General features: G+C 36.4%; 1 pseudogene across 1 annotated transcript; it reads left to right on the forward strand.

Moving 5' to 3' along the window:
- Positions 1-5,747: 5,747 nt before the first annotated feature.
- Positions 5,748-8,719, forward strand: LOC145819889 (pentatricopeptide repeat-containing protein At4g35130, chloroplastic pseudogene; annotated as a pseudogene). Its single transcript, XR_014360632.1, has one exon. The product of XR_014360632.1 is annotated as a pentatricopeptide repeat-containing protein At4g35130, chloroplastic pseudogene (transcript).
- The last annotated feature ends 4,837 nt before the right edge of the window (positions 8,720-13,556 follow it).

The following is a 13,556-nucleotide window of genomic DNA, read 5'->3' on the forward strand; positions in this document are numbered from 1 at the left end:
AGGGGGTGCATATGCCTCGTAAGGAGCACACGAGCTGTCCAGAAGTTGGGTTGGTCTGGCTCTGGCTGTTGTTCCCAAATTGTTTTGGCTTTCGCTACTGAATGCGTGTATATATATATATATATATTACCAGAACTCGGCGGGTCATTTGGATCCACTCCGGGTATGTGAACTTGGGGTTCAAAGGTCATTCCCTAGGCCTATGAACTGTGCAATAGGAAGGGGAGTCATATAGAGATGGTAATTTAAACCTGACCTGATAGGAATCTGGCCCCCGACCCCGATTAGAACAGTTTTTTTTCCAAAAAATATCTCCAACGGGCTGGGGATGGTATTTGAAAATGAATCCCCAATAAATTTCGGGCCAGGGAGAGTGATACGTTCCCTAGCTTCGGTCTTGGCCCCGACCCGTCCCCGTCCTCGTTTCCCCGATGTGAAATTACTATTATACCCCTATATATATATAAACAAAACACTAAAACATAGTTAGATCACCTCTCCTCTCTCTCTCTCTCTCTCTCTCTCTCTCTCTCTCTCGCTCTCTCTATAACTCTCCCATCACCGTCGATCTCCCTCCCTCCACTATTCTCTTCCTCCTCCCATCACCGTCGATCTCAAAGTGATCAAACGCCATGAAGAAGACTCCACCAACACCAAACTTGCCTTTGCCGATCTTTTCACCACCGTTGTTTGGTTCATCTTCACCACCGTCTGGTTCATCTCGAGCCACTCGTCCTCCCATTCTCTCCACAACATCAAGATCGTAGGCTCAGATATGTCGATGAAGAATCCAAAGTAAGTATTGCCATTGCCATCACTTTAACATATTGAAGTGAACGATATGATTCACGGTCGATCTCAAAGTGATCAAACACCATGAAGAAGACTCCACGAACACCTAACTCGCCTTTGCCGATCTTTTCACCACCGCTGTTTGGTTCATCTCCGCCACCATTTGGTTTATCTCCAGCCACTCGTCCTCCCATTATCTCCACAACATCAAGATCGTAGGCTCAGATATGTCGATGAAAAATCCAAAGTAAGTATTGCCATTGCCATCACTTTAGCGTATTGAAGTGAACGATATGACTCACGGCAATAGCGAGCCCAGTTCCCACCGTGCTCTTCTTCCTCCAGGCATATCTGTGTTTTTTTTTTTTTTTTTAAATAGATCTAAGGATACTGAGTTCAGATTTGAGGATTTGTGTTTTTTTACAAACATTTTATCTGAGTTCGAATTTGAGTTTTGTTCATCTGAGTAATGATCTGTGGAGTGAGATCAATTTTTGTACATTTTACAAACATTTTTTTGAAGACATTTACTGTTATTTTTGTAGTAGTATATATATATATATATCTTATCTCTGTTTCTTCTCTATTTTGTGTCTTTTTATTACTGTTTGTTTAGTGTTAGATCATATGATTGAAGGATCAGTACGGCCTGTGTGTGCGCGCGCACGCATCCATCTTTGTATATCTGTTCTTGCATTCAAGATTGAATTGAATAAATTTCATCCTATTTAGCATTCATCCTTTTTGCTTTTCTTTGTCTTCCCTCTGCCTCAAAAAAAAAAAAAAAAAATGGGTCGGGGATTTTTCGGGGTCGGGAAAACCCGATCCCCGTTAGGGGGCGGGGGTGGGGGGTAATGGGTTCCCTGTCGGGATTGGGGGTGGGGACGGGGAGTTTTTTACATTCAGGGATAGAGAGTGTAATCTCCGGCTCCGGCCCGGTCCGTTGCCATCCCTAGAGTCAAACCTCAAACTTCCTGGATTGGAACCTGGGCAACTGACCATCCGAGCTGCTGATCAGGGTCTGAGTTCCTATATTACTCCAAGGTGAAAGCATTGTTTTGGATCTTCCACTCCACTACTACAGAAAGAGATGTTTTCACCAAGGTACCATCAATTTAGGGAGGATATTTTAGATTTTGAATAGGACATCATAACTTTTTCATCCCTTTTTGTCTAATGCTTGAACCATTTTATTGGTTGTCTACCTATTACCAACCTTGCTACAAGCAGAGTCTTGTGCAGTGGTTATAACTTCTTTTTTTTTCTCCCTCTTTTTTATATTATATTTTATGAACTAAAATCGTTTACCAAATGCGACCTTAGGAACTTCATAGATATGTTAATAATGTGAATACAATGTTGAATTCTAAAAGTTGGCTGTTAAGGTGAGAGTAAGATTACTTAGGGATAGGGATGGATTAAGAGTGTATTCCTAGCTTGCATGCGGCAAGTGTTGTTGAGCGAACATGTTGCAAGTGAGGAAGAGTATAAAGTGAAGTCTCATGTTCTTGTGTGCTTGCGATACACCCTCAACTCAACAATTAGCTTTTGGCGGTGGACTTTATCATAATTTCATATAACAAAAATATGTTGCGCGCGATACACCCTGAACTCAACAATTAGCTTTTGGCGGTGGACTTTATCATAATTCCATATAAAAAAATATGCTCCTCTGTTTTTTTTAAGTGAGATTGAATCGAAAAACCTATGCACATATATTGAGAATTTGGCATGAAGTTGTCTTCACACGCTTATGTATTTCTCATTATTTTTTGATCTTTGGATGGAATTTAATCCCGAAAATTGGTTGTTGAGGAAGAAAAGGAGGATGAAGGTGTAGTTGAATATTCTTGATTAAAGAGCATTTCAATAAGAGTTAAAAGAGAACTCTTGTAATCAGGTATGATTCGGAAGTTATAACTATTAGGAGAAGAGAAATAATCAGCGAAACAGGCTGTGTGACACATCGCCAACATTGATGCCTTGCATTACGACTAAAACCCCCAATTATATATGTATAGGATCTGAGTAATTTTTAATTCATTTTTTTATATAAATAATTTGCTTGTTGATTCACCTTATAAAATAAACTATTTGAATCACCAATGCACTATGCAACCCTCTCAATTGAACTGTCAAATCAGAGAGAAGCCTTTATATATAGTATACAAGGCTTCTTTTTGCTCTATGAAAATAAATCAAACGATGTAGTTTTCATTTTGTGTGTTCACTCTAAGCCCACTTTAATAATTTGAATTGTTAGGACTTATCAAGAGAATCATCCATATAAAAAATAAAATTTGATTGCACATTGATAGCCACATGACCGGTTCACAAATTATGTGAAAAATAGACACTTTATTTCAATCATACTTGTCCTCGATCATGTGGATACCAATATTCAATTAATTTTATTTTTTGTATAAATGATTTGCCCAGCAAACTCCTAGTTTGGATTGTCAAGATGGCCTAAAATGTAAATTACACCCACAAATCCATTTACTCATTTAAATATAATCACAATGAACATTACTAGTATCTGAATGCGGGCCAAAATTCTGCCACCAACCTAATCAATCACCTGTAGAATCCCACCTATCTCCTCATCATTGTGTTGTAGTTGTGATCTGCTCTCTAACCTCCATTGAATTGCAAACTACTCTGAGATCAATATTAATATTCCCAAACACCCACATTATTAATAAATAGATCCTTCTCCATTGACATTGACATGTACAAATACAGATACATATACATTTCCTGCGCATTATTCGGCTTTGCATGTGAGGCTAGTAGTCGGTGTGGATTTAAAATTTTCAATACATACATAGTACCTCGCCATTACATTTCAAATATCATAACTTTATTGAAATTTTGTTTAACTATTTCTTAGCACTTGTCCCAATTCACGCAAAGGACTACTCCATTTGACAATTGAGCCTCAAACTCTAGTCGGTGAGGTGACAACATAACCCTTTATTGACTCTCTTAAATTATACATAAAATAAAGTTTAAATTGAGTTTTAGAGTATTTGAACTAAAATTAGGTTGAACTTAATTAAAAAATTAATTGGAGCTAACTCGATTATATAAATTAACTGAGCGCAAACTCAGCTTGAAAAAAAGAAAAAGAAAAAAAAAAAGAATACAGGTTAAAAGAAGAAAGAGAAGATCATGAACAATATATATATATATATAATGATCATATTATTAATCAATTTCATCAATTAAATATGTAAATTTGCACAAACACCAAACATAAACAAAGAAATAATATAAATTAGTTTGAACTGATCTTGGGTCTCATGCAATTTAGCTTGAACTCATTTATTTAGAAAATGAGTTATGCTGAGTTTAAATGAGTTTAAATTGGCCGAAATCAAACTATTTATGAATAATTCGATGCATTTGAAACTCTATGAACAAACATTTCAAGCTATGTGAATGGGTATTTGGGAAATATTCTATCAAAAGTCAAACATTACAATCTTCATTCTTGGTATTTCAATTTATACTGAAACGCGTATTTTTTGGTTAACCGAACTTGCATAGTTTAATAGGATCCATTGGTGGTTATTACTTCTTATGACTATATAAAGGCCTAAATGGTACATGCGCTTTGATCAACAACATAGACATAGAGACAAGTATAGAGAGAGAGAGAGAGAGAGAGAGAGATGGAATACTTGAAGGTTGCAGAAGGAAGATCTTCACCAAAGAGAGAATTTAGAGTCTCAAGAGCTAGGAATCAAAGGGCAATGAGGAACAACATTTTGGACGCCATTGCACAAGTCAGCAATGGAGATGGTGTTGTTTCGGGCAGCGATGGTGGTGAAGATGGGGTGGTGAGGATGAAGATTGTTGTGAACAAACAAGACTTGAAGCAAATGCTAGAAGTCATAAGAGGTGGCAAGAACACTGGTGGAACATCAACGTCGGTTTCGCCTACACCGTCCTTGTGTTTGGAACAACGGTTAAATCTGATGAGGAGAAGGCACCAATGGAGAGTCGGTCAAGTGAAGGGGAGTCGCCGGAGTTCTTGGAGGCCTGCTCTTCAGAGCATCCCTGAGGAACTTTAAACTTAACTATGGCGCGAGATTCTCTGTTCTCAAAATCTCTATTATTTTATCTCAGTGCACTTTCAGACAATCTAGTCACAAGATTCTCATATTTTGAAATTCTCTTCACATCATGTGATTGGAAGTACACTAGGAATTGAAGACAGAAAATTTGAAGACATAATCTCTATTGACGTCTAAATTTAGCTCATATTGGCATTTGGCCTTTTTGGTTATAGTTGTAATGTTTTTCTTTGTTTTGTGTGAATGGTGCATCTTAATGTGGCATGGCACCACATTATGATGAGATGATCTAATTGTAATTTGCTGCACAAGCCCTGCATATTATTAATTGAAGGGATGTAACTAGTGGTGATTTTTAGCTGATCATTTGACATTTGTTTGAATTTGGAATAGTCTGTCTTATTTTCCTCTCTTCTTGTTCAACACCATGAATGGAACTCCCATCTTATGTCCTCAGTTGCCTTTTAGCACCAATTTATTGTAATTTGGGAAAGGAAAATTATATTGTGTCCTTTGAGGGTATATATTTTCATCACATCGACAAATCATATAATAAAGTAAATTCTTTATATTTAAGGATGCACTCCACGTGATCATATTTAGAGATAGATGACCGTGTAATTCTTTAAAAAAACAATCCAACGTAATATTAATAATATCACGTCATTATTAATATATAATATCTCCCACCAATTATAATCTACTTTGTAGAAATAATAAATCCAACCAGTGCAAGCAGGCTCAACTTTTTAAAAGTCCTCCATTGTAGAGCTTAAAAAATAATTTTTTTTAAAATTTTTTACTAAAAAATAAAATAATAATAATAATAATAATTAAAAAGTATAGCTCAAGACACTCTAATGCGGCTAGCCCTTCACGCGCCCATAACCGTAATAACGGTCACTCTGCGTCCCCCCAAAAAAGAAAAACCGAGACCACCCCATGATTTCCAACGCCTCTCTCTCCAATTCATGAAACTCTGTTGATCTAAAGATGTCTGCAACTCTTGCTCTCTGCTATTCCCACAAACCCATCTCATCCGAAAACATCCGACGAGTCAACTCAGCCAAAAAGAACACGAACCCCGACCTCGCTATCAAGCAAAGACTCACCAAATCATCTCGCATTAATAGAAAACAGTCCAAGATTGTAAAGTTTTCAACTCGACAACGCAATCTCTCTGAAATTCGGAGTCTTTTATTGAATGTGAATTTGGGGTCTATGGAAGATGCACTCCATCTGTTTGAGAATATGACTAAATGTGACCCTTTTGTTTGGAATGTTATAATCAGGGGACTAACTAGCAATGGGTATTTTCAAGAGGCCATTGATTTTTATTATCGAATGCAATTCGAAAGAGTACGATCTGACAATTTCACCTACCCATTTGTGATTAAGTCGTGTGCCGGGTCATATTCTTTGATAGAAGGACAGAAAGTTCACTCAAAGTTGATTAAAGTTGGATTTGATTTGGACCTTTACATTTGCAATTCCCTTATTGCTATGTATGCAAAGCTCGGGTGTATTGAGCTTGCTGAGAGGGTGTTTGAAGATTTGCTGGTTAGAGATTTGGTTTCTTGGAATTCAATGATTAGTGGGTATGTTTCAGTCGGGGAGGGTTGGAATGCGTTGGTGTGTTTCCAGGAAATGCTGGCCATTGGATTGAGAGCTGATAGGTTCAGCATAATTAGCAGTCTTGGAGCGTGTTCTCTTGAGTGTACACTGCGATACGGGAAGGAAATTCATGGACAAGCAATCAGACGTGGATTTGAATCAGATGTGATGGTTCAGACATCAGTCGTTGATATGTATGCAAAATGTAGTAGAGTGGATTATGCAGAGACATTTTTTCAAACAATTTCTGAGAAAAACATTGTTCTTTGGAATGCTATGACAGGTGGATTTGCTCTAAACAGGCAACCTTTAGAGTCATTTGTTTGCTTGAAGAAGATGCAAGAGGATGATAACTTGACTCCTGACATGATCACTGCAATAAATTTTCTCCCATCTTGTGCACAAATTGGAGCTCTCTTTCCCGGTAAAACTATCCACGGTCTAACCATTAGAAAAGGGTTTCTCCCTCATTTGGTGCTCGAGACTGCTCTTGTTGACATGTATGGAAAGTGTGGGTATCAAAAACTCGCAAGAAAAATTTTCAGTCACATGAGTGAAAGAAATCTAGTTTCTTGGAATGCCATGATTGCTGCTTATGTTCAGAATGGGTGTAACAGAGAGGCCTTGGAACTGTTCCAGGACTTATGGAGAGAGCATTTTAACCCAGATGCAACAACAATAACTAGTATTTTACCTGCATATGCTGAAGTAGCCTTGCTCAGAGAGGGGAAGCAAATCCATGGTTACGTCATAAAGCTAAATCTTTGTTCAAGTACCTTCATCTCAAATTCAATTGTTTACATGTATGCAAAATGTGGGGATCTCAAGACTGCACGGAAAATTTTTGATGGGATGTTGTTTAAGGATATCATTTCATGGAACACAGTCATTATGGCTTATGGTATTCATGGATTTGGTGAAAATTCAATTAAATTGTTTTCTGAAATGAAGGAAGAGGATATCAAACCCAATGCGAGTACCTTTGTTTCCCTGCTGTTATCTTGCAGCATTGCTGGCATGATCGATCAAGGATGGGAGTACTTCAGTTCAATGAAAAACGACTATGGGATTGAACCAGGAATAGAGCACTATGGTTGTATAGTTGATATTCTTGGCCGTTCTGCAAATCTTGACCTAGCCAAGCGTTTTATCGATGAAATGCCACTGGCCCCAACAGCAAGGATATGGGGGTCTTTGCTCTCAGCCAGTAGACACAACAGAAACATAGAATTAGCCGAGCTTGCAGCTGAGCACATTTTGTCCTTGGAACATGATAATACTGGTTGCTACGTCTTGCTTGCAAATATGTATGCTGAAGCTGGAAGGTGGGAAGATGTAGAACGGATTAAACATCTTATGAAGAATCAAGGATTGGAAAAAACCACTGGGTATAGCACGGTTGAGAACAATAGTAGGACTTTCAAGTTTGTCAACCAAGACAGGTCTCATATCGACACCAGCTTGATATATGATGTTCTAAACATTATCTCAAGGAAGATTAGTGAAGACATATACATTCATAGTCTCACCAAGTTCAGGCCACTAGACTTGATACGAAAAAGATCAACCGCTCCTGAATGTCACAGTGTTAGATTAGCAATTTGTTTTGGCCTGATATCTGTATCACTTGGAAATCCTGTTCTTGTTAGGAAAAACATCAGAATATGCGAAGCTTGCCATGGTGCTGCAAAGAAGATTTCAGAGGTTACTGGAAGAGAGATAGTAGTGGGAGATCCGAAGATGTATCACCACTTCAGAAATGGTCGATGCTCATGTGGAGATTATTGGTGATTGGTTCTTTGAATCGCGCAAATATAGAACTGCAAATGAGTGTAGATATACATTTGTGACAATGTAAAAATCTCATGATCCGTTAGTGAAATTTTCCCAAAGGAACGATAAAACCACTTCTTGATTTTCTGGTGGTGATATTGATACTATTTTTTTGTGTTGGTCCAACTTCTTAGCATTGGACTGTTGTGTGATTATGGAAGATAGTTACATTCATTCCCTTTGCTCATCTGTTTGCAAAACAGTCTTATTAGTCAATTTAATATACTTTGTCACATGTACCATATCAATATTAAAGAGTACCAATCCATAGAGAAAAAAAATAAAAATAAAAATAAAAGAGAGAGAAAAAAAAGTGTAATGTATGCTTCTAATTTAAATTAAAGTTTATCCATTCTCTTTTATTAAATTTAAAAAAATAAAATAAACATTACTTACAATTTTTTTTTAAAAAAAAATCAATTATATGATGAACCTTGACAAATATAATTCCATGCCTGATTTATTTATTTGATAATTGAGAGTCCATCCTAAAAAAGTAGACTTGAGATTCAAAGATTACCCCTAAGTCAGTGAACTGAGCAAACAACAGAAGATTCGAACATAAATAATATGAGGAAAGAACACTAACTCACGTACTCGAATAAGTTATCTATTGTTTTATAACTCTTTTATAAATTTAAAAATAAAATCCCAGAAATATAGAAGATAAGAAAAACTCAAGAACACAATAATAATATCATAACAAAAACCGATATATATAGATCAATCAAATCAAATATATTTTGTTCTATTTTCTCATCACCTATCGCTAAAAATCAATAAACCAATTAACAAAAAGAAAGTGTGTCAAACTAAAAGCCAAAAAAAAAAAAACCAAAAAATTCTTATTTATATACGAACTAAAAGTCCATTCACCAGTCAAATCGAAGCTTCAAAAAATTCCGCTTCAATGTTCAGTCAACGTTAACAGCTTCATCATCATCATCACCAATTCTCATTGTTGGAAAACATCCTCTTCATCATCAAAGACACCCCCGAAGCACCCGATCACAGCACAGCACATGTCCTTGAACTTGGCGGCGCAACCCCGACGGTCTTCGGGTTCCGACAACCTCGGCCGTAGGTAGTGCCACGCTGCCTTCTGCAAGAGAGGATCCTTTATCCCAATCTCCCTCCAGCTGTCCTTCCTTCTATAGTCCGGCCCTGCCGCCACCTCCGGCAATAGATCTTTCAGACTAATGTAGTTGGTGTAAGAATCCACCATCGTTTAAAAAAATTAAAAATTGATAATCACAATGCAGAAATTAAAATTCAAAATGAAACAATGAGTTTTTAAGGTGGGGTTGGTTAAGATTGTTTCCATATGTGAATAGGATAGAATTGATAGGGTGACTGTGTTTTGATCAATCACTGATTTTTAATGTGTCCTAATTAGGATTGAAATAGCAAAGTGTTAGTTTTATTGACGATGTGAATCAATCTATTGGATTTTTAAGATATACACAGCATGTGGGACCGAGGTATTTCCAAATCTAGCCGCGTTTTAGATTGAATGAGATTGTTATGCTGAATTAACGTAATGTCATCAGGATCATGTTGTCATATTTTTTTTTAAAATCCATTAACATTCTTACTGTCCTAATAGATAATTACATTGACCATTGGGCCAATTATCATGTATTTCTGTGGGGATATATTTTCTGAGTACCAACACGTGGCAAGGTGACGCCGACGTGCCAGCCGAGGTGCCACGTGTGTTGGTCGTTGTGCCGAGGTCATCTCGGCTAGGCCGAGGTTGCCTCCGAAGATATCGGAATCCGAGATAAGCGGATAAGGGACAAGAGTCCTAGAATGAAGAGATAACTCAACTTGGATATGGACAAGAGTCCTAGATTGGAAGAAGACTTCAGTTTGGGTAAAGATAACACTCTTAGAGAGTTTATGCTAATCCCACTGGGAGTCCCAGATTAACAGTAATCCTAAGACCATTAGGGCCAGGTTAACAGTAATCCTAAGACCATTAGGGCCAGGCTCCTTTTGGGACTAGGATTGTATTGGCTATAAAAGAGAGGTACCTCATGGGTCTAAGGTATGCTTTTGATACTCAAACTTGTGAGTTTAGTACTTGATTTATTTTTGAGAGATATACTGACTTGATCGTCGGAGTGTCCCTGGGTGGTCGAAACCACCGCGGGATTCTTATATTTCTGTTGCAGGTCAGTCAGGTGCCATCTATTCTGCCAGTGCTCTCTAGCTAGTTACTAAGCGGGCAGTGTGGTCGGAAAATCACCCACACAATTTCCATCTTCGATTTATCAAGGTAAAAGATTTCAAAACAAAACAAAACAAAAATTTATGGATAATTAAACTAAAATAAATAATTATATTTTATAAATACTTATTTATCTTTTCTCAATTGTCTAACCCAACTATAAAAAATAAAATAAAAATAGAAGTCTTTTACTCTTTTCACTTTTTTTTTTTTTTTTTATTTTGTTTTTTTCAAATTTAAGATTAAAACATAACATAAAGGATGAGTTTAGAAATCACTAAGCAATATTGTCCAAAACTTTTCAACTCGCGAAAGTGTTTGGGTTTCGCTCCAATTAATCCCAGATATATCTCACATAGTGTGCCTGTTTCACATATATCACATAATTACCTACCTATGTTTTAAACTTAAAATCATGTAGAACCGGTTATGGGAGTGGTGGGCTCAAGGGGAATGAAGAATAATGAAACTTAAAATCATTGATCAGTTTTGAGGTTTGAATTATGATTTTCCATATGAGTCATAAACCTTGACTAACTGGAATAGCGTAGAAGGATAAAACAAATGTCATTTATACTCATAATGGGAAAAAATTAATCAATCCACTAGAAATAACTCGTGCTAAAAAAATTTGATGCTACATATGGGAAAAAGCAAACATTACTCAATTGTCATTTTTATTTAGAATATTCTGATCTTCCAGATCTTTATTCTTTTTTCCAGGATGGTACTGAACCATGAATTGCATCAAATCCTTTATAAAATAACTATCTAGAGATATTCTGTCTTAATTTCGCCAAGTTTTGTGTCTTTCGCTCTCCTTGCCCGAAAAAAATAAAATAAAATAAAAAATACCTCTTGTTATTTGTTAGGGAAATTGCTTGTTCTTCTTGTGGATATGTCTGTCTTCAATTTTGATTTTGCTTTACTTTTTTTGTTCATAAAAAACAAGAAACAAGTTATTGTTTTTCTGTTTTTTTATAAAAAACAAAAGTTTTGAATATGAATGAACCCAAAAATAATTAAACATGTTTAATGAGTTGCTAGAGGTGGTGTTCGACGGTGGGAGTGACTGGAAGTAGCCACCCTAGTTCGTGGCCAGATGTCACAAGTAATGACTATCTGATTGCAGAAGTCTACTAAAGAGTCATCGGAAGATGGTCAGAGTACATTGGAGCTCGCCGGCAGCTAGCAGTGGGGTGGTGGTGGTGGAAGCAGTGGTGTTGATGGTGGGTGGTGGCCATAGGTGGTGAGAGAGGGAAGAGAGCATAAAAATTTGTTTTGAAAATTAGTGAAAGCACTTTTTCTATTTCCAAAAAATTTTAGAATATTAATTATACCTTCTGAAAAACAAAAATAAAATAAACAAGTTTTGTTTCTAGTTTTAAAAAACAATAAAAACAGAATACGAAAAATAAAAGCTTTAACAAACATAGCCACTAATGAGTTAAAATATACAACTGTTCCCCCACCGATATCTAGTTTTTAGGCCAAACTCTGATGTAGCCAGACGGTGAATCATTTTGGTTGCATTCAAGGTTTTCTTGTGATTGATAAAAGCTATTAGGCAAGTCTGTTTTTTTGTGTTTATCTTCTGTTCTTTTCCTGATTACTCAATTTCTTAAGTTGAAATTTGTTTTAAACCTCTAGTGTGCATAGTAGCATTAGTTTAGTGATGTGAGCTGTCATTGGTTTCAAGGTTTTTTTTTGTTTGAAATTTAGATGAATTAATATGGATGATAAGGACTTATCCAGAAAGGCAGACTCCACATATCCTCAAGAATGGTTTTGTTTTTTTTTGTTTTTTGGTTTTTTGGTTATATTTGAGGTTTTTCTTACATAAGTCAAAGTACCAATCCTTGTTATTAGCTTCAAATCAGGATCAGGATAAGGCTTCATTTTTGGAGCATCTGTAAATGCAGCCATTCAATTCTTTTTTCTGTTTACTGATAGTGAGGCCTACTTCTATAACATTCCCAATGTGTTTGCTTTCTGTATTCGGTTTTGGTATCGGTTATACTTTTATCTGCCAATAATGCTATACATAAATGAATTTTTCACCAAAATTTCCTTACCAATTGACACAAAAGCCGTGGGTGTCAATAACTGCATATGTAACCTACGCTTTCATATCTATTGAAAATCAAGTAAAAAATTATAGAACATCTCTCTTTCTTTTGCTAGCTAATAACAAGAGATCAGAAAAGGTCAATAGGGAATTGTCATCAACAATGAGACTTAATCCAAAACCATTTCCAAAAGGACTTAACTTTTGTTACCGTCAACTCAGAGAAGTAATATTCATCATTTTATGCTAAAATTCTATTACACATGTTATTTTTTTTATACTATTTTACATTGTTTACGCACAATGAGAGTGAACTTTATATTTATTTTCATTATAAGTAGGCAGTATAAAATAATATAAAAAAAATATTTTTGTAACCTTATTCTTCATGCTCTACAACTCTACCAAACAATCCCTTTTGAGTTAGCAACTTCAATCATTGTGTGGACCCTTGTTCCAAAGCTCCAGATTGGTTTTCCAGTTGGTAGAGGCACATGCACATACAATGCACCGAAGAGGTCCAAAACTGTGTTGTCCTCTTCCTAATACGTCCCCTAATAATTTGCAACAACCCTTGCTTGCTAGCTGGCTGGCTTTTCATTTTACTATTACCAGAGAAGTCCACGTGGCACTCACCCAGGTGAGAGAATCAAGAGACTAACGACAACCCATTTGCATAGTCATAGAGAGACTCATACTCACCTGGGGGAGATATCAATGTTATGCTCCCATATTATCGGATGTTACAACACTTGTTCCCTATGAAACACCGCTGTCTCTTTTGGCCTCTTCTTCGCCACCCAAACAACACTAAAAACATATAGAAAAACATTATTCCTCACACATCAAAACTACATTAAAACTTCAAAACAAACAATCAATCAATCTGTTGAAGAGAGAGAGAGCAAAAGAAAGAAAGAAAGTGAGAGAGAAA

Source organism: Camellia sinensis, chromosome 2, assembly GCF_055761805.1.
Source record: "Camellia sinensis isolate YWXY chromosome 2, ASM5576180v1, whole genome shotgun sequence".
Taxonomy (NCBI): domain Eukaryota; kingdom Viridiplantae; phylum Streptophyta; class Magnoliopsida; order Ericales; family Theaceae; genus Camellia; species Camellia sinensis.